Source organism: Oncorhynchus kisutch, linkage group LG21, assembly GCF_002021735.2.
Source record: "Oncorhynchus kisutch isolate 150728-3 linkage group LG21, Okis_V2, whole genome shotgun sequence".
Taxonomy (NCBI): domain Eukaryota; kingdom Metazoa; phylum Chordata; class Actinopteri; order Salmoniformes; family Salmonidae; genus Oncorhynchus; species Oncorhynchus kisutch.
Window position 1 is genome coordinate 4117739 of NC_034194.2, and position 22316 is coordinate 4140054.

Genomic DNA, 22316 nt, shown 5'->3' on the forward strand with positions numbered 1-22316 from the left:
GAATAGAATAGTCTTGGGTATGTCACTGGCTGAAAAGGGGGGGGGGGTGTATGAAGTTCTGAGCAGAATGTTGTAATTTCATCCTGGCTGGCTGGTTTAACCACACTAGCTTACGGGCTGGAAGAAAACTCTGGGGTGGATACTTCTCTGACTAATTGGATTGACAGTATGTTTAGACAATGGAAAAATGTCATGATCACTGTATTGTGGGCTACCTTCACCTGTGTGACTGTGTTAGTTTTGTGCGGATGATTCCGGTGTGAAAGGTTCTTATTTCCAGGACTCTGGAGAAATCAATGACACAACAGATGGTGAGATATGTACCGATTCCAAGCTCTGACCAATGGAATGATGAATACATGCCTCAGATCTAGTAGATGAGTGAATCCGTATCCTTCACATAGAGAAGCCTATGTTTGATGAGACCATTTTGATGTTTAGAGATTCTAGGTTGTATCTTGTTTTGATGCTAGAATGTTTCTGATGAAGATGGTAACGAAAATCCTGATAAGAAGAGTTATGATTCTGATGTAGGCCTACACCAATGTAAATGCATGTATTGGTTTCTATTAGGTTGTATTTGGATAACAATAAATATTTCTAATAAAAATAGATGTGCTTTTTAATATTCTAATAAAAAATAGAGGTGTGATTGGATGTATAAGATTTAGTCATAAGCTGGAAAATAGTTTTTTTTAAATTCTTTATACAATAAATGTGTGTTTCTTTTAAACTTTGTATTCTGAGTTTGACACCCGAAAATCATCGGGTTTTCATATTTATGGCACCCTTGCGGGTGTCAAAAGGGGGAATCAAAAACTCCCGTTTATATGAATGATAATCAACAAAGGGACGTGCATCACTTCATGTATTCACAAAATAAAGGTTTAAAGTTCCTGGGTTCATCAGCAACCTAGTATATCGGATGGTGTGGTTACACCCCCCGGGGGTGTAAAAAGGGGGATTGTGAGGTTCTGTGTTATGCACTCTAGCCCGTTACCATATCATATGTGATTGAATATTATTTGCTGTTGGCTTGTGTGGGTGTATGTGTTGTGCAACATAGCTGACTTGTGACATTGTGTAGCATAGTGTGAATTGCAACTAATCTAGGGTGTCAACAGTTTCAGGGCCATGGACCTTTCTCGTGATGGAAAAATACAGAATAACATAACAGGAACTGTGCAATGAGTTGTGGGGGACACATACAGAACGTAGTGTAGCAAACAGACTGTCTTTTAGAACTCAAACTTAGCAATGACAGGAACCAGATGTGTGATAACGGTATCTAGGGTTTGAGCGCATAGATATTCTACACAGCAACAGTTACATCTATCAACTGGAGTGCCTAGGGGCTGGGACAAGCTCATGCGCCAACAATCAACGATAGATTGAGTAAGTTTAAACCACACTTGACCTCTACTCTGACAGGCCGGCTCGGAAGCAGGAACTACTTCTGTCAGAGTATTAGAGAAGATACCGTTAGGGTGTTGGCCAGTTCTCTGTTTGCCCTGCGAGGTGTGACAGAGAGCCCGTATATACGAAATCCGCATTTACCATTTATTGCTTGAGTTTAATAAATACTCAAAGGAAAATTGATGACTCTGAATTACATTCTATCCTGATACCAGATTAGATTGACGCAACCCTTTACAATAGTATTGTACATGTAACGTTATGCCCCCTTGTGAGTTAATAGTATTGCATGCTGTAGCAGGCTATATAAAGAGGAAGACCTCCATTGACGATTCAGTTCATTGTAACATCTCGTCTGGACAGGTCACCGTCCTTAGTTAGTTAGTCAGTTCACGAAGCTAACGTTAGCTAGTTCATTATCACAAAAGTGAGAACTGCTCTAGATTGGAAACTTACATTAATGAGTGTAAAGCCATGTTGGCTTAATGGAAACGATATACAATATATGGGAAAGAATATAGTTCAGAAAATAATCCAAACCTAGTTCTGCCTAGTTAGTACATAACGGTAGCTAGTTAGCTAACGGTACTGTACTGTAGCTCATACAACGCCGATGGTCAAACCGTTTCTAATATTTACACTAATTAGCTATAGTAACATTATGGAAGCTATTCACAGAAAACCATCATTGTCTTCGTTATTCATTATTATGTTATATTATATAATTTATTTCGATACATATTCAGAGCCAAACATCAACCCAACTAACCTTTTTAACTGTTGTCGCATCCAAACTAGTCACCATCGTTTTCAGCTGAAATTCCCGGAAGAACAACAGAGGTTCCTCGATGAACCCACCTTCTAACAAGTTCTTTGAAAAACCTTTTGGGGCTGTTTTTCATTGACAAGAACCCTACAGTTCTTAGGGGATCTGAGAACAACTCCAGTTGAACACTTCATTTTTAGAGTGTAGTCGGCTCTATTTACTCTCAGATTCAAACATGCTGATTAGCATCAACGATGAAGTCAGCTGCTGCTGCTCCAATACAGTATGAGGTGAGACATTGAACTGATGTTGAACTGGGCAGTCAGCTGCTGCTGCTCCAATACAGTATGGGGTGAGACGGTGAACTGACGTTGAACCGGGCGGTCAGCTGCTTCTGCTCCAATACAGTATGAGGTGAGACGGTGAACGGATGTTGCCCCGGGCAGTCAGCTGCTGCTGCTCCAATGCAGTATGAGGTGAGACGGTGAATTGGGCAGTCAGCTGCTGCTGCTCCAAAACAGTATGAGGTGAGATGGTGAACTGACGTTGAACCGGGCGGTCAGCTGCTTCTGCTCCAATACAGTATGAGGTGAGACGGTGAACTGATGTTGAATCGGGCAGTCAGCTGCTGCTGCTCCAATACAGTATGAGGTGAGATGGTGAACTGACGTTGAACCGGGCAGTCAGCTGCTCCTGCTCTAATACAGTATGAGGTGAGACAGTGAACTGATGTTGAACCGGGCAGTCAGATGCTGCTGCTCCAATACAGTATGAGGTGAGACGGTGAACCGATGTTGAACTGGGCAGTCAGTCATTCATTCTGTACTATGAGTCTATCAAATCAAATCAAATGGAATTTTATCTTACAGTGAAATGCTTATTTACAAGCCCCTAACCAACAATGCAGTTTAAAAAAGTATGAATAAGAAATAAAAGGAACAAGTAGTTAAAGAGTAGAAGTTAAATAACAATAGCTAGACTATATACAGGGGTTACCGGTACAGAGTCAATGTGCGGGGGCACTGGTTAGTCGAGGTAATTGAATATGTACATGTAGGTAGAGTTATTAAAGTGACTATGCATAGATGATAACAGAGAGTGGGGCGGAGCCTTCCTCTGACACCGCCTGGTATAGAGGTCCTGGATGGCAGGAAGCTTGGCCCAAGTAATGTACTGGGCTGTACGCACTACCCTCTGTAATGCCTTGCGGTCGGAGGTAGAGCAGTTTCCATACCATGCCCGGATGCAACCATACAGGATGCTCTCGATGGTGCAGCTGTAGAACCTTTTGAGGATCTGAGGACCCATGCTAAATCTTTTCAGTCTTTTCAATATCCTTCCAGGATACCCGGGCCAGGTCAATTAGAAAGGCCTGCTCGCAGAAGTGTTTTAGGGAGCATTTGGCAGTGATGAGGGGTGGTCGTTTGACCGCGAACCCATAACGGATGCAGGCAATGAGGCAGTGATCGCTGAGATCCTGATTGAAAACAGCAGAGGTATTTAAAGTGCAAGTTGGTCAGGATAATATCTATGAGGGTGACCATGTTTACGGATTTAGGGTTGTACCTGGCCGGGTTCCTTGATCATTTGTGTGAGATTGAAGGCATCTAGCTTGGATGGCCGGGGTGTTAAACTGTTGAGTGTAGGGGGCAGTATTTTGATGTCTGGATGAAAAACGTACCCAAATGAAACTGCCTATTTCTCAGGCCCAGAAGCTGGAATATGCATATATTTGTCAGATTAGGATAGAAAACACTCTACAGTTTCAAAAACTGTCAAAATATTGTCTGTGAGTATAACAGAACTGATATTGCAGGCGAAAACCTTTATATACTCTGTGTCTGAACTAGCATGTCTTTAATATCTCAATGTTCAAAGTTTAGAATCCAACAATAGTCATAAAGGTACACTCCCTTTCAGTCGGTCAACTTCGGTAAAACATACTATGGGAAAATACAATCATTCCCCATGCCGACCCAAACGGATACTAAATGAAACGGCCCCTGGCAGACCACCCAGACCTTACCCTGCAAGATGCGCCAGTTTTGTCTTTTGTTTGAAACACCCCTGTCAATGTTGAGTAAGGACGCAGAGGAAGGCCCTAAAAATTGTCAAAGACCTCAGCCACCCCAGTCATAGATTGTTCTCTCTACTACCACATGGCATGCGGAACCAAAGTGCCAAGTCTAAATCAAAAAGGGTTCTCAATCATTTTTTACCCCCAAGCCATAAGACTCCTGAATCAAATCAAATCCATTTTTTTATTTTTATTATTTTTTAGATAGCCCTTCGTACATCAGCTGATATCTCAAAGTGCTGTACAGAAACCCAGCCTAAAACCCCAAACAGCAAGCAATCCAGGTGTAGAAGCACGGTGGCTATTACCTGAACAGGTAATCAAATGGCTACCCCGGCCTATTTGCATTGTGTGCCCCCCAAAACCCTATTTTACGCTGCTGCTACTCTCTGTTTATCATATATGCATAGTCACTTTAACTGTACATACTACCTCAATTGGTCTGACCAACCAGTGCCCCCCGCACATTGGCTAACCGGGCTATCTGCATTGTGTCCCGCCACCCGCCACCCGCCAACCCCTCTTTTACACTACTGCTACTCTCTGTTCATCATATATGCATAGTCATTTGAACCATATCTACTACATGTACATAGTACCTCAATCAGCCCGACGAACCAGTGCCTGTATGTAGCCTCGCTACTGTTATAGCCTCGCTACTGTATATAGCCTCGCTACTGCTATTTTTACAGAATGCCTTTTTTTTGTACTGTTGGTTAGAGCCTGTAAGTAAGCATTTCACTGTAAGGTCTGTTGTATTCGGCACACTTGACAAATAAACTTTGATTTGATCACAACCGGCAGTGATTGGGAGTCCCATAGGGCGGCGTACAATTGGCTCCCTGTCGTCTGGGGTAGGCAGTCATTCTAAATAAGATTTTATTCTCAACTGACTTGCCTAGTTAATCAAAGGATACGTGTAAAATAAATAAAAAATAGTGTTTTATGGCAAATAGTTTTTTACAAATCAGTCAAGGACCCAACTTTGAGAAGGGTTTAAAACAAACGCTTCAAACCAATTCATGAATGTAACTGAATCTAGGTATGTTTCGCCGAGACCTTATAACTGTTAGACCAAGATGTCTGAACTTCTTGACGAGGTCGCTAGGTGTTGGGTTAAGGTTGATACAATAGCTTTCTCTATGAATTTGAGAGTGGTTACATTTCTCCAGCCCCCATCCCTCAGCTGTTTACCAAACCAAGTCTCTGGGCAGCCATTTTGTTGCTGTTTAAAAAAACCTCACATCAATCAATCTGCAGTTCAAATACTGTTTTGGTAATAAGATGATGGATGGGGATGGAGAAATGTAACTACTTTCAAATTCATAGACAGACCTACGAATGCAAGGCCTGACCATCCATGATATCAACATTATAGTTTTAACCATGTTGAGGCTATACAGTGTTGATTAAAAAAAGCTTATTTGGGGTTCTGATGGGGTACAACAGTTGAACTAAGCTCATGAGGCATGTGTTATATTCTTCAAGAATCAATAGCTATGAATAAATAATTTGAAAGTCCAAAAATTGATGAAGCAATTGCATATTTCCTCTTTAACACCACACATCAGTTCAACAACTGCAGAGTTTGTGCCTCTGTATTTAAGACAGTACATACTAGTTTTAATCATGGGCCGGTTTCTCAAAAGTTCACCGTTAGAACCATTGGATGCCTTAAGATGCGTTTGGGAAACCAGGCCCAGATATCCAGTTTCCTCATCTTCTTCCTCCTCCTTTTTCGATGTGACAGTCATCTTCCCCTCCTCCTCTTTCACTCCAAAAACTGAATCCTCCTCTCCTTTTGTTTTTTTTACCTTTCTTTTACTAGGAAAGTCAGTTAAGAACAAATTCTTATTTTCAATGACGGCCTAGGAACAGTGGGTTAACTGCCTGTTCAGGGGCAGAACAACAGATTTGTACCTTGTCAGCTCAGGGATTCGAACTTGCAACCTTTCGGTTACTAGTCCAACACTCTAACCACTAGGCTACCCTCCTCATCTTTCACTCTGAACGTATCTTCCTCTTCTTTCACTGAAACGTCTTTCTCTTCTTTTTTAACTCTAACAGCCTCACTTACTACTTTTTTTACTGTAACAGCCTCCTCTTCCTCCTCCTCTTTTACGAGAGCTTCTTTCTCCGTCCAGCAGACCCCCTCTTCTTTAGAAGGAGGAGAGTAGCTTAGTGACCTCATGGTTGGAGACGTTAGCTATCTAGGCTAATTCTAACTTAACCAGTCCGCTAGCTGACTAATAAGAACAACACAGTAAATATGACATTTATTTGGATAACTAACTAGACGACATAAGTGGTTTTAAAACACAGAGTCTAATATACACTAAAGCGTCTAAAGAGCTTTATTGGTTCATCAATTTTGGCTAGCAAGCTACCGAGGTGGCTGACTAACTGTTGCTGCTGTTGAAAGGAGCGTTACGTCCACTAGATTATATGTCACACTAGCAGCATAACCTTAAAATCCCACACCACCATCTGCTGACTGGAGTGGGTAACGCAGTTGAGCAAAATGTATATTATAATGTTCAGGCAAAAAGTTGAAGGGGGTAGGAACTTCCTGAATTGGAATTATCCCTCTACACCCTTTACACATGTACTGCACTGGAATTATTCCTTTACACATGTACTGCACTGGAATTATCCCTTTACACATGTACTGCACTGGAATTATCCCTTTACACATGTCCTGCACTGGAATTATCCCTTTACACATATCCTGCACTGGAATTATCCCTTTACACATGTACTGCACTGGAATTATCCCTTTATACATGTACTGCACTGGAATTATCCCATGGGCTGGCAGAAACATGCAGTTAAATTTTTCTTGAGCCATCAAAGCTTTCTTAGTGATTTTTGTGATTGGTTACATTTCAGTCACATGTGCATACGGGAGAGTGTCTGATGTCTGCAGGTCAATGCAACTGAGAAATATGATCCTTGTAATTATATTATTCTATGTGAATATCAGTAGTGGTAATGATTGTAAAATATTTTGTTCATTTCATGAGAGCAACATGATAAATAATGATTTCTGAACAACCATTTTTTATTTAATGACTACTAAGAGTATCTTATCAACTTTATTTCACTTGGTGATGTTTCATTATAGAGAGCATAACATGACAATACATGACATCTACAGTGGCAAGAAAAAGTATGTGAACCCTTTGGAATGACCTGGATTTCACATTTGATCTGATCTTCATGACAACAATGGACAAACATAGTGTGCTTCAACTAATAATTCACACACTATTGTATTTTTCTTGTCTATATTGAAAGCTAATTGGAGTCTGGAGTGAGCTTACATGGAGTCCAATCAAGACGAGATTGGAGATGTTGGTTACAGCTGCCTTGCCCTATAAAAAATACTCACAAAATGTGAATTTGCTATTCACAAGAAGCATTGCCTGATGTGAACCATGCCTCGAACAAAAGAGATCTCTTGTTGCCTTGCATAAAGCTGGAAAGGGTTACAGAAGTATCTCTAAAAGCCTTGATGTTCATCAGTCCATGGTAAGACAAAATGTCTATAAATGGATAAAGTTCAGCACTGTTGCTACTCTCCCTAGTCACTACTAGTCACTACTAGTCACTACTATCCTGCAAAGATGACTACAAGAGCACAGCACAGAATGCTCAATGAGGTTAAGAAGAATCCTAGAGTGTCAGCTAAAGACTTACAGATATCTCTGGAACATGCTAACATCTCTGTTGACGAGTCTACAATACGTAAAACATTAAACAAGAAGTGTGTTCATGGTAGGACACCAAGGAAGAAGCCACTGCTGTCCAAAAAAAACATTGCTGCAAGTCTGAAGTTTGCAAAAGTGCACCTGGATGTTCCACAGCTCCACTGGCAAAATATTCTGTGGATACATTAAACTAAAGTTTAGTTGTTTGGAAGGAAAACACAACACTATGTGTGGGGGAAAAAAAGGCATAGCACACCAACATCAAAACCTCCTCCCAACTGTAAAGTATGGTGGAGGGAGCATCATGGTTTGTGGCTGCTTTGCTGCCTCAGGGCCTGGACAGCTTGCTATCATCTAGGGAAAAATGAATTCCCGAGTTTATCAAGATATTTTACAGGAGAATGTAAGGCTATCTGTCCGCCCATTGAAGGTCAAGTTGGGTGATGCAACAGGACAACGACCCAAAACACAGAAGTAAATTAACATCAGAATAGCTTAAACAGAAGAACATACGTTTTAATTAAGACTATTGGCAATCTGTCAAGTAAATTAAGTGATAAGAACAAACAAAAATAATATTACAAAGTAAATCTGCTAAACGATACATCATGTAGCCTCAGAAATAGTGTCTCATTATTGATACTCATTCATAGGTGTAAAGGCCTGTTGGTTAAGAGTTCAGAAATGTCTGCTCCTACTTTTTTCCATGTGTCCAAAGAGGACACATCTGGTGTTGTGTCAGGTTCCTCAGGGAAGCAAAGCTCTTCCCACCGTCAGAGCAGTGGTAAGGTTTCTCTCATGGGTGTGTTTGCTTATGTTCAGTCAGATAATAAGTTCAACCAAAGCTTTTCCCACATTGATCACAGCTATAAGATTTCTCTCCTGTGTGTGTTCTCTGGTGTCGATTCAGGCTGTTTGACTGAATAAAACTCTTCATCGACTGATTACAGCTGTAAGATTTATATCCTGTGTGTGTCCTCTGGTGTCCTTTAAGGTGGTCTATCCGAGAAAAGCTTTTCCCACATTGCTCACAGCTATATGTCTACTCTCCTGTGTGTGTTCTCTGGTATGATACCAGCTTGCTTGACTGAGTAAAACTCTTCCCACATTGATTACAGCTATAAGGCTTCTCTCCTGTGTGTATTTGCTGGTGTTTTTTAAGTTCTGAAGATTTGAAACGTTTCCCACAGTGAGAGCAGCAGTGAGATTTCTTTCCTGTGGGTCTCTGATGGTGTTTCTTGAGGTGTCCTGATCTGCAGAGACTCTTCTCTGCCTCTTCAGCTTCATGATGTTGTTGAGGCTTCCCAGAGGTTCCATAATAGTCACTTCTCTCTCCTGTGTGAACAACAAAGTCAGACAGATGATTAAAGGCCCACAAAAGCATAAATCCACAGTTTTTTTTAGGTAAAAGGTGATGTCCAGAGCGTACCCATGAAGTTGTACAACAATTGCTGTCTTAAATTTAAATACAAATCTTGAATTGTCTTAAGACAGTCAAATGAGCAACAATAGTCATATTTGTCTTGTTTTCACATTAGTAGTAACATTGACGATTGTAGGCTAGAAATATGTCATTAAAGTTGTTGAAATTCTAAGCTGTGTCCCAGACGACTTTTGGTCTCCAATATAGGCTCCTTTCTGTGTTTGCTAAAATTGCGGCACGATGGCGATGGTCACGCAATTTGGTTGTAGAAACTCCTCCCTGCTAATGCGGAAAACACTAGTTATACCAATACCATAGACCTACTGTAGGACCCATAACTTCACCAAACAATAACATATACCTACTGTAGGAACCATAACTTCACCTAGCAATATAGACCTACTGTAGGACCCATAACTTCACCTAACAGCAGGACTATAAATCATTTAATATTTCAGGTGAAACATGGAAACTAAAATGTCTTTGTCGTGACATTTCATAACCTGATCACCAGATAATTTCGTGAATAATCCCACTAGGCTACTCTGTAATGTGTTGTCATTCTAAATGTCCTGAATAAAGGAAAATAGCTCTGTGTGTTGTACAATAGCCTATCCATCAAGGAACAGTTCTCTACACATTATGAGATAAGTATCTCTGTGTCCAAACTGACTAACGATACCCGACAGTAAATCAAGCAGACAATAACATTATAAACATCAATTTGTTAGGGATGTTGGATCTAACGTGGAGCACAGCATAACTGTCTTTACCAGAGTAATGAATGAAGAAGCACTTTGGTTGTTGTTGCATGTCTTGATGTTTGTCATTCGACTGGCATCCAGAAAATTATTTCCTAGATCAGCTGATGATAGTTGAACATGTGACTGTAACTAAATTGCTACAGTATTAAGAATGATGTGTAATTATTGAAGATGCGCGTTAATGACAGTATCCATTTGGGTGTTGTCAATAAAGTTAAGGGGACTCAGTTAAAACCATTGGATTTTGCAAACTCTGAAATTCTTTTTCATTTCTGTGCCCATGAAAACTGATTTCCCAGCATAATATAAGGAGACACTAAATGTTACCTAGGTAGAGTGCATTTCAGAGATCTGAATACAAAAAACTGTCAGATCCAATATTTAAGATGTAGTTCATCATATGACAAGCTTAACGTTATGACTATAACTACTGTTCCCTGAAGGAGAGAAACGAGGTACAACATACTATTAAAGCCACATGTTATGACTATAACTACTGTTCCCTGAAGGAGGGAAACGAGGTCCAACATACTATTAAATCAACATGTTATGACTATAACTACTGTTCCCTGAAGGAGGGAAACTGGGTACAACATACTATTAAATCCACATGTCATGACTATAACTACTGTTCCCTGAAGGAGGGAAACTGGGTGCAACATACTACTAAATCCACACGTTATGACTATAAATACTATTCCCTAAAGGAGGGAAACTAGGTACAACATACTATTCAAATCCGTGCCTCGCTGGAAGCCCCACATTCCACAGGTAATGATCGTGAGGCTTTGATTCATTCCTTCAATTTAATATCGCTCTTCACTGACCCAGGAAAGGGCGGGGCCAAACAGATGTTTTCCTCGTTTCCCTCCTTCAGGGAAGAGTAATTATAATCAAAGTTACACTCCCTTTCAGTCGGTCAACTTCAGTACAACATACTATGGAGAAATAGAATCATTCCCCATGCCGACCCAAACGGATACTAAATGAAACGGCCTATGGAAGACCACCCAGACCTGACCCCGCAAGATGCGTAATACATTTTGTAAATGTATTCATTGTCTTTTGTTTGAAACACTCCTGTCAATGTTGAGTAAGGATGCACACCTGATTACGCATATAGAAGTAGGAGCTGTGGAGCTTCTCAAAGTCATTTTTTCTTCACCTCAAACAGCAAGTAAACAAAGTATAATCAAAATCAATTGCAAATGACAATAGTTCCTCAAAGTATTTTCGTAAAATATTTCCAGCTCTCGCCCTTTCGATAACCACTTGTCATAAAAGGGGAAAATGTAATGCTCTGATCCAGTGGAAATGTCATAAGATACCTGATTATTTCTTATTCTTTGCACAAATAGCCTAGAGCTGTGTCTGTCCCAAACTCACTGGTGTGGGAAACTTTGAGGGTCCAAAATATTTTATACAATGTTGCAAGCTTGCTCTCTCGAGTTTTGGGCCGACCCAGTTGATAGTTGATGCAGTGTTTCAAGTTTGTTGTAGACAGGCCATGTGCAGCAAATATGATTTGTAGGATATTTTCTACCTGCAGGCTGCAATGTTTTTATTTGTTGGCCTTATGTAGGCTATTTTTACATAGTTGGCAATGGCAATAAAAGTTACTTTTAGATTTGTATCATTTTAATTTAGATTTAGATAGAATGATTTTGAGATACTATTATAAATGACATGAAACTGTTCCATGAAAATGTGCATATGAAAATCCTAAGTGGCACGCAGATAGGTAGAAATGGTAAGATAACTTGGCACTCCAAATGGAAAAGTTTAACGACCGCTGGTGAAGCACATTACCGGAAACTTCAGGAGCATAAAGGCAGAATTTTTCTCCTTCTGGTTAAGTTATCTTGATCTCTGGCTCCCTCGAGTCATTTGTGTGTCTTAATTATTTAATCAAACAGTGTGCTTAAAGCATCAGACCAGTTCAGTACATATAGTTGATTTATTAAAATACATGGGGTGTGTTTATATATGGAAAATCACACATAACATTTCAACCAATCGATTGGTAGAATGAACAGACGACTCTAAAAGTGACTTTTAGATTTGTATCATTTTCATTTAGATTTAGATAGAATGATTTTGAGATACTATTATAAATGACATGAAACTGTTCCATGAAAATGTGCATATGAAAATCCTAAGTGGCACACAGATTGGTAGAAATTAGAGCTTGACCGATTATGATTTTTCAACGCCGATACCGATACCGATTGTTGGAGGACCAAAAAAAGCCGATACCGATTTTTAACATTTATTTGGAACAATGACAAATACAACAATACTGAATGAACACTTATTTTAACTTACTATAATACATCAATAAAATTATTTAGCCTCAAATAATGAAACATGTTCAATTTGGTTTAAATCATGCAAAAACAAAGTGTTGGAGAAGAAAGTAAAAGTGCAATATGTGCTATGTAAAAAAGTTAAGTTCCTTGCTCAGAACATGAGAACATATGAAAGCTGGTGGTTCCTTTTAACATGAGTCTTCAATATTCCCGGGTAAAAAGTTTTAGGTTGTAGTTACTATAGGAATTATAGAACTATTTCTCTCTATACCATTTGTATTTCATATACAGTCGGGAGAACAAGTATTTGACACACTGCCGATTTTTGCAGGTTTTCCTACTTACAAAGCATGTAGAGGTCTGTAATTTTTATCATAGGTACACTTCAACTGTGAGAGACGGAATCTAAAACAAAAATCCTGAAAATCACATTGTATGAGTTTTAAGTAATTAATTTACATTTTATTGCATGACATAAGTATTTGATCACGTACCAACCAGTAAGAATTCCGGCTCTCACAGACCTGTTAGTTTTTCTTTAAGAAGCCCTCCTGTTCTCCACTCATTACCTGTATTAACTGCACCTGTTTGAACTCGTTACCTGTATAAAAGACACCTGTCCACACACTCAATCAAACAGACTCCAACCTCTCCATAATGGCCAAGACCAAGAGCTGTGTAAGGACATCAGCGATAAAATTGTAGACCTGCACAAGGCTGGGATGGGCTACAGGACAATAGGCAAGCAGCTTGGTGAGAAGGCAGCAACTGTTGGCACAATTATTAGAAAATGGAAGATGTTCAAGATGACGGTCAATCACCCTCAGTCTGGGGCTCCATGCAAGATCTCACCCTGTGGGGCATCAATGATCATGAGGAAGGTGAGGGATCAGCCCAGAACTACACGGCAATGACCTGAAGAGAGCTGGAACCACAGTCACACTACGCCGTCATGGATTAAAATCCTGCAGCGCACACGCAAGGTCCCCCTGCTCAAGCCAGCGCATGTCCAGGCCTGTCTGAAGTTGCCAATGACCATCTGGATGATCCAGAGGAGGAATGGGAGAAGGTCATGTGGTCTGATGAGACAAAAATAGAGATTTTTGGTCTAAACCCCACTCGCCGTGTTTGGAGGAAGAAGAAGGATGTGTACAACTCCAAGAACAACATCCTAACCGTGAAGCATGGAGGTGGAAACCTCATTCTTTGGGGCTGCTTTTCTGCAAAGGGGACAGGACGACTGCACCGTATTGAGGGGAGGATGGATGGGGCCATGTATCGCAAGATCTTGGCCAACAACCTCCTTCCCTCAGTAAGAGCATTGAAGATGGGTCGTGGCTGGGTCTTCCAGCATGACAACGACCCGAAACACACAGCCAGGGCAACTAAGGAGTGGCTCGGTAAGAAGCATCTCAAGGTCCTGGAGTGGCCTAGTCAGTCTCCAGACCTGAACCCAATAGAAAATCTTTGGAGGGAGCTGAAAGTCCGTATTGCCCATCGACAGCCCCGAAACCTGAAATATCTGGAGATGGTCTGTATGGAGGAGTGGGCCAAAATCCCTGCTGCAGTGTGTGCAAACCTGGTCGAGAACTACAGGAAATGTAGGATCTGTGTAATTGCAAGGAAAGGTTTCTGTACCAAATATTAAGTTCTGCTTTTCTGATGTATCAAATACTTATGTCATGCAATAAAATGCAAATTAATTACTTAAAAATCATACAATGTGATTTTCTGGATTTTTGTTTTAGATTCCGTCTTTCACGGTTGAAGTGTACCTATGATAAAAATTACAGACCTCTACATACTTTGTAAGTAGGAATACCTGCAAAATCGTCAGTGTATCAAATACTTGTTCTCCCCACTGTACCTTTGACTATTGGATGTTCTTAATGGCACTTTAGTATTGCCAGTGTAACAGTATAGCTTCCGTCCCTCTCCACACCCCTACCTGGGCTCGAACCAAGAACACATCGACAACAGACAGCCTCGAAGCATCGTTACCCATCACTCCACAAAAGCCGGCTCGTACGCATGCATTCAAATCGGTGACTTCACTCGCTCTTGCAGAGCAAGGGAACAACTACTCAAAGAGCGAGTGAAGTCACCGATTGAAAAGCTATTAGCGCGCACCCCACTAACTAGCTAGCCATTTCTCATCGGTTACACCAGCCTAATCTCGGGAGTTGATAGGCTTGAAGTCATAAATAGCTCAATGCTTGAAGCATAGCGAAGAGCTGCTGGCAAAACGCACAAAAGTGCTGTTTGAATGCATGCGTACGAGCCTGCTTTTGTGGAGCGATGGGTAACGATGCTTCGAGGGTGTCTGTTGTCGATGTGTTCTTGGTGCGGCCCTTGCAGAGCAAGGGAACAACTACTCAAAGAGCGAGTGAAGTCACCGATTGAAAAGCTATTAGCGCGCACCCCGCTAACTAGCTAGCCATTTCTCATCGGTTACACCAGCCTAATCTCGGGAGTTGATAGGCTTGAAGTCATAAACAGCTCAATGCTTGAAGCATAGCGAAGAGCTGCTGGCAAAACGCACAAAAGTGCTGTTTGAATGCATGCGTACGAGCCTGCTGCTGCCTAGCGTCGCTCAGTCAGACTGCTCTATCAAATCATAAACTTAATTATAACATAATAATACACAGAAATACGAGCCTTTGGTCATTAATATGGTCGAATCCGGAAACTATTATTTCGAAAACAAAACATTTATTCTTTCAGTGAAATACAGAACCGTTCTGTATTTTATCTAACGAGTAAGTCTAAATATTCCTGTTACATTGCACAACCTTCAATGTTATGTCATAATTACGTAACATTCTGGCAAATTAGTTTGCAACGAGCAAGGCGGCCCAAACTGTTGCATATACCCTGACTCTGCGTGCAATGAACGCAAGAGAAGTGACACAATTTCACCTGGTTAATATTGCCTGCTAACCTGGATTTCTTTTAGCTAAATATGCAGGTTTAAAAATATATACTTCTGTGTATTGATTTTAAAAAAGGCATTGATGTTTATGGTTAGGTATAGTTGTGCAACGATTGTGCTTTTTTCGCAAATGCGCTTTTGTTAAATCATCCCCCGTTTGGCGAAGTTGGCTGTCTTTGTTAGGAAGATATAGACTTCACACAGCTCGCAACGATCCAGGTGGCCCAAACTGCTGCATATACCCTGACTTGGTTGCAAGAGAAGTGACACAATTTCCCTGGTTAAAAGAAATTCATGTTAGCAGGCAATATTAACAAAATATGCAGGTTTAAAAATATATACTTGTCTATTGAGTTTAAGAAAGGCATTGATGTTTATGGTTAGGTACACGTTGGAGCAACGACAGTCCTTTTTCGTGAATGTGCACAGCATCGATTATATGCAACGCAGGACACGCTAGATAAACTAGTAATATCATCAACCATGTGTAGTTAACTAGTGATTATGATAGATTGATTGTTTTTTACCGGCTCCCTCTGGTCGGGTTACGTTGACGACTGGCTCCCTCTGGTCAGGTTACGTTGATGACTGGCTCCTTCTGGTCAGGTTACGTTGACGACCGGCTCCCTCTGGCCAGGTTACGTTGACGACCGGCTCCCTCTGGCCAGGTTACGTTGATGACCGGCTCCCTCTGGTTAGGTTATAGTGATGCTTGGCTCCCCCCTAGTTATGACTTCAAGTCATTTGTGTGTCTTAATTATTTAATCAAACAAAATGTTTAAAGCATCAGACAAGTTCAGTACGTATAGTTGATTTTATAAAAAACACATGGGGCGATTGGTAGAAAGAACAGATGACACTTGGGTGAACAAGATGTATTTTAGTTGGGGACAGCACTAGAACATGATTTTGTGGCTCCCGAGTGGTGCAGGAGACACTTCATTTGGAATATATTATACAGCCTCAAAATCTGTTTAAAACGATAATTTTGACCTCATGGATGGCAAGTCTTTGTATTCCTAGTGTAGTGAATTCAAGGGGTAGCCCTGAGCTGAACTCAAACCTGGGTCCAGCGACTGTCAAGCCAACACCTTATAACTGTTACGCCAAGATGTCTGAACTTCTTGACGAGGTCACTAGGTGTTGGGTTATGGTTGCTACAAAAGCTTTCTCTATGAATTTGAGAGTGGTTACATTTCTCATTCCCCTATCTATCCCTCAGCTGTTTACCAAACCAAGCCTCTGGGCAGCAATTTTGTTGCTGTTTATAAAACCCACACAACCCAGCAATCTGCAGTTCAAACAATAACAAATCTGTCATTCCACCACTATTTTGGTAATAAGATGATGATGGGGTTGTAGAAATGTAACTACTTTCAAAATTCAGAGACAGACCTATGGATGCAAGGACTGACCATCCATGATATCAATATTATAGTTTTAACCATGTTGAGGCTATACAGTGTTGGTTTACATGGTTTCTAAACATTGGAGTAAAAAAGCTTATTTGGAGTTCTGATGGGGTACAACAGGTGAACTAAGCTCATGAGGCATGTTATATTCTTCAAGAATCAATGGCTATAAATAAACACGTTTAAAATGTCTAAATATGGATGTAGCTATTGCATATTTTCCCTTTAACACCACACATCAGTTCAACACCTGCAGAGTTTGTGCCTCTGTTTTTAAGACAGTACTTACTAGTGTTAATCAGGGAACAGTTTCTCAAAACCATTTTATGGCTAAGTTCACCGTTAGAACCATCGGACACCTTAAGATGCATTTGGGAAATCGAGCACAGATATCCAGTTTCCTCCTCTTCTTCCTCCTCCTTTTTCGATGTAACAGTCATCTCCCCCTCCTCTTTCACTCCATAAACTGCATCCTCCTCTCCTTTTACTGTAACATCCTCCTCCTCTTTCACTCTGAACGAGTCTTTTTCTTATTTCACAGTAACGGCCTCACCCTCTACTTCTTGTTTTACTGTGACATCCTCCTCTTCTTTAGCAGGAGGAGAGTAGCTTAGTGACCGCATGGTCGGGAATGCTAGTTATCTAGGATAATGCTAATTTAACCAGCCCGCTAACTGACTAAAAACAACAACACCGTAAATATATAATGAAATCTGATAACTAACTAGACGACAGAAGATGGTTGAAAACACAGTGGCTAATATACATAAAAGCGTCTAAAGAGCTTTATTGGTTCGGCTATTTAGGCTAGTAAACTACCGAGGTGGCTAACTAACTGTTGCTGCTGTTGAAAGAAGCGTTCCGTCCACTAGATTATACTTCACACCAACAGCATTGCCTTCAATTCCTACACCGCCATCTGTTGACTGGAGTGGGTATCGCAGTTGAGTAAAATGTCTATTTTATCGTCAGACAAATCAAATCAAATTTATTTATATAGCCCTTCGTACATCAGCTGATATCTCAAAGTGCTGTACAGAAACCCAACCTAAAACCCCAAACAGCAAGCAATGCAGGTGTAGAAGCACGGTGGCTAGGAAAAACTCCCTAGAAAGGCCAAAACCTAGGAAGAAACCTAGAGCGGAACCAGTCCTCTTCTGGCTGTGCCGGGTGGAGATTATAACAGAAAATGGCCAAGATGTTCAAATGTTCATAAATGACCAGCAATGTTTCAAGCCATGTGCAGCCAATGTGATTTCTAGGATATTTATTATTATCAGGATATTTTCTACCTGCAGGCTGCAATGTTTTTATTTGTTGGCCTTATGTAGGCTATTTTTACATAGTTGGCAATGGCAATAAAAGTTACTTTTAGATTTGTATCATTTTCATTTAGATTTAGATAGAATGATTTTGAGATACTATTATAAATGACATGAAACTGTTCCATGAAAATGTGCATATGAAAATCCTAAGTGGCACGCAGATAGGTAGAAATGGTAAGATAACTTGGCACTCCAAATGGAAAAGTTTAACGACCGCTGGTGTAGCACATTACCGGAAACTTCAGGAGCATAAAGGCAGAATTTTTCTCCTTCTGGTTAAGTTATCTTGATCTCTGGCTCCCTCGAGTCATTTGTGTGTCTTAATTATTTAATCAAACAGTGTGCTTAAAGCATCAGACCAGTTCAGTACATATAGTTGATTTATTAAAATACATGGGGTGTGTTTATATATGGAAAATCACACATAACATTTCAACCAATCGATTGGTAGAATGAACAGACGACTCTTGGTTGACCAAGATGTATTTTAGGTGGGGACAGCACTAGAGCATTATTTTGGGGCTCCTGAGTGGCGCAGCGGTCTAAGACACTGCATCTTACTGCTTGAGGCGTCACTACAGACACCCCGGTTTGACTCCACAACCGGCCGTTTTTTGGAGTTAAATCAAGGTTACATTTTTTTTAATGAAATAAAACAGTTCATTCAGGAAGTTCAGACCCCTTCCGTTTTTCCACATTTTGTTACGTTACAGATTTATATTACAATTGTTTTTTTAAAAGAGAATCCTCATTAATCTACACACAATAATGAAAATGTGAAAACAGGCAAAAAACAGAGAAACCTTATTTACAGTTGACAGAGCATGTCAGAGCAAAAAACAAGCCATGAAGTCGAAGGAACTGTCCGTAGAGCTCCAAGACAGGATTGTGTAGAGGCACAGATGTGGGGAAGGGTACCAAAACAAATTCTGCAGCATTGAAGGTCCCCAAGAACACAGTGGCCTCCATCATTCTTAAATGGAATACTCTTCCTAGAGCTGGTCACCTGGCCAAACTGAGTGATTGGGGGAGAAGGGCCTTGGTCAGGGAGGTGACCCAAAACCTGATGGTCACTCTGACAGAGCTCCAAAGTTCCTTTGTGGAGATGGCGACCATTCGTCCTACTCCCTCCGGAGAGGAGAGCGTGAGCGCCCTCGTCTCCTGTCTGACTGGACGAGCCCTAGAGTGGGCAAACGCAGTGTGGAATGGCCCAGACTCGGCGAGGGATCACTACCCCGAGTTCACCCGCCGATTCCGAGCTGTATTTGATCACCCACCAGAGGGTCGTGCGGCGGGTGAACGGCTGGTCCACCTGCGCCAGGAGACGAGGAGCGCGCAGGACTTTGCCCTGGAGTTCAGGACCTTGGCCGCATGAGCGGGGTGGAACAACAGGGCCTTGATAGACCATTTACGATGTAGCCTCAGGGAGGACGTCCGCAGGGAGCTAGCGTGTCGGGACAACACCCTCACGCTGGATGGGGGCGGCTTTGAGGGGGACCGGAGGAGGAGTTTCCTCCTGCACAAGTTGTGGTCGGCGATGACACACAGCCGACCGGTGCTGGAAGAACTCGTCTGGGAGTTGGGAGGGCAGGCGGAGCACTACTCGATCACCCCAGGTGAGTCAGCACCAGACTCACCCAGAGCTTACTGTCGGTCATATGTATGTGTTACCTTCATTCCCTGGGTTTTCTCCCTCTCTACAGCATAAGGCGCTAGTCGATTCAGGCGCAGCTGGGAATTTCATGGATCGGGGGCTCACGTTAAAGCTAGGGATTCTCCTTGTGTCGCTAGACCTACCTTTCCCCGTGCACTCCTTAGATAGCCGACCATTAGGGTCAGGAGTGGTCAGGGAGGCCACGGTGCCGCTGGACATGGTAACTCATGGGAGTCATAAGGAGCAGATTAGTCTGTTCCTTATCGATTCACCTGCGTTTCCAGTGGTGTTGGGAATTCCCTAGCTAGCTCAGCACAACCCAGTGATTTCCTGGCGACAGGGGGCTCTTAAGGGGTGGTCAGAGGAGTGTTAAGGCAGGTGTATAGGGGTTGCCGTTGGTGCAACTACGGTGGAGAGTCCAGACCAGGTTTCCACCGTGCGCATTCCCTCTGAATATGCCGATTTGGCTATCGCCTTCAGTAAAAGGAAGGCGACCCAATTACCACCCCATCGTTGAGGAGATATACCTCCTGGAGAACGCTGGAGAATGCTGCACTTCCTAGGAGTCACGTGTACCCCTTGTCCCAGGAGGAGACAGTAGCTATGAAGACATATGTTGCTGAATCGCTGGGACAGGGGTACATTCGGTCCTCCGCATCACCTGTTTCCTCAAGCTTCTTTTTTGTGAAGAAGAAGGAGGCAGGTCTGCGTCCGTGCATTGATTATTGAGGTCTAAATTCCATCACAGTGGGGTTTAGTTACCCACTACCTCTCATCGCTACGGCGGTGGAATAATTTCACCGGGTGAGCTTCTTCACAAAACAGGACCTGTGGAGTGTGTATAATCTGGTGCGTATCCGGGGAGGAGATGAGTGGGAAACCACATTTAGTACTACATCTGGCCATTATGAGTATCGCGTCATGCCATATGGGTTGAAAAATGCTCCAGCCGTCTTCCAATCCTTCGTAGATGAGATTCTCCGAGACCTGCTCGGGCAGGGAGTGGTAGTGTACATCGATGACATCTTGATCTATTCTGCCACACGTGTGTCTGGTGCGTAAGATACTTGGGCGACTGCTGGGGCATGACCTATATTGCAAGAACAGAAATGTGTGTTCTTCAAACAGGCCGTTTCCTTCCTGGGTTATCGTATTTCCACCTCCGGGGTGGTGATGGAGTGTGACCGCGTTACAGCCGTGTGTAATTGGCCGACTCCGACCACGGTCAAAGAGGTGCAGCGGTTTTTAGGGTTTGCCAATTACTACCAGAGGTTTATCCGGGGTTTTGGTCAGGTGGCTGCTCCCATTACCTCACTGCTGAAGGGAGGACCGGTGCGCTTGCATTGGTCAGCAGAGGCGGGCAGAGCTTTCAGTCGTCTGAAGGAGCTGTTCACCAATGCGCCCGTGTTGGTGCATCCGGACCCCTCTTTAGCGTCCGAGGTGGGGGTCGGGGCAGTGCTGTCCCAGCGCTCGGGCGTGCCACCCAAGCTCCGACCTTGTGCCTTCTTTTCGAGGAAGCTCGGTCCGGCGGAGAGGAACTATGACGTGGGGGACCGGGAGTTGTTAGCTGTAGTCAAGGCTCTGAAGGTGTGGAGACATTGGCTTGAGGGGGCGAAACACCCTTTTCTCATCTGGACTGACCATTGTAATCTCGAGTATATCCGGGCAGCGAGGAGACTAAATCCGCGTCAAGCTAGATGGGCCATGTTTTTTACCCGGTTTCGGTTCACCATCTCGTACCATCTCGCACCATCTCGTACCGGCGTTTTCCCGCCTCTATGATACCGAGGAGCGGTTCGTTGAGCCAACTCCCATCATTCCACCTTCATGTCTCGTGGCACCGGTAGTATGGGAGGTGGACACGCGGAGATAGAGAGGGCCGGCCCCCCCTAACTGTCCAGCGGGGGCTCAATTAGTCCCGAGTGGTGTCCGGGATAAGCTAATCAGTTGGGCTCATACTCTACCCTCCTCGGGTCATCCTGGCATCGAGAGGACAGTGCTGAGTCTTAGAGGGAGATACTGGTGGCCCACGTTGGCTAAGGATGTGAGATTTTATGTCTCCTCCTGCTCGGTGTGCGCTCAGAGCAAGGCTCCTCGACACTTGCCTAGAGGGAAGGTACAGCCCCTCCCCGTTCCACAATGGCCGTGGACACACTTATCGGTGGACTTTCTTACCGACCTTCCCCCGTCCCAGGGAAGTACTACGATCCTGGTCATTGTGGATCGGTTTTCTAAGTCCTGCCGTCTCATCCCGTTGCCCAGTCTCCCTACGGCCCTGCAGACTGCGGTGGCCTTGTTTATGCATGTCTTCCGGCACTATGGGGTGCCTGAGGACATCGTTTCTGATCGGGGCCCCCAATTCACATCCAGAGTTTGGAGGGTGTTTGTGGAGAGACTGGGGTTCTGGGTCAGCTTGACCTCGGGTTTTCACCCCGAGAGTAATGGGCAGGTGGAGCGCGTAAACCAGGATGTGGGCAGGTTTCTGCAGTCATATTGCCGGGACCGGCCTGGTGAGTGGGCGAGGTATG

General features: G+C 42.7%; 1 long non-coding RNA gene across 1 annotated transcript; it reads right to left on the reverse strand.

The window, feature by feature from the left end:
• Window positions 1-7311: 7311 nt before the first annotated feature.
• Window positions 7312-17679, reverse strand: LOC116356148 (uncharacterized). Its single transcript, XR_004204611.1, has 3 exons — window positions 17099-17679; window positions 15925-16149; window positions 7312-9304 (listed from the first exon to the last, which is right to left on the reverse strand). It is a non-coding gene; the product is annotated as an uncharacterized LOC116356148 (long non-coding RNA).
• Window positions 17680-22316: the final 4637 nt, after the last annotated feature.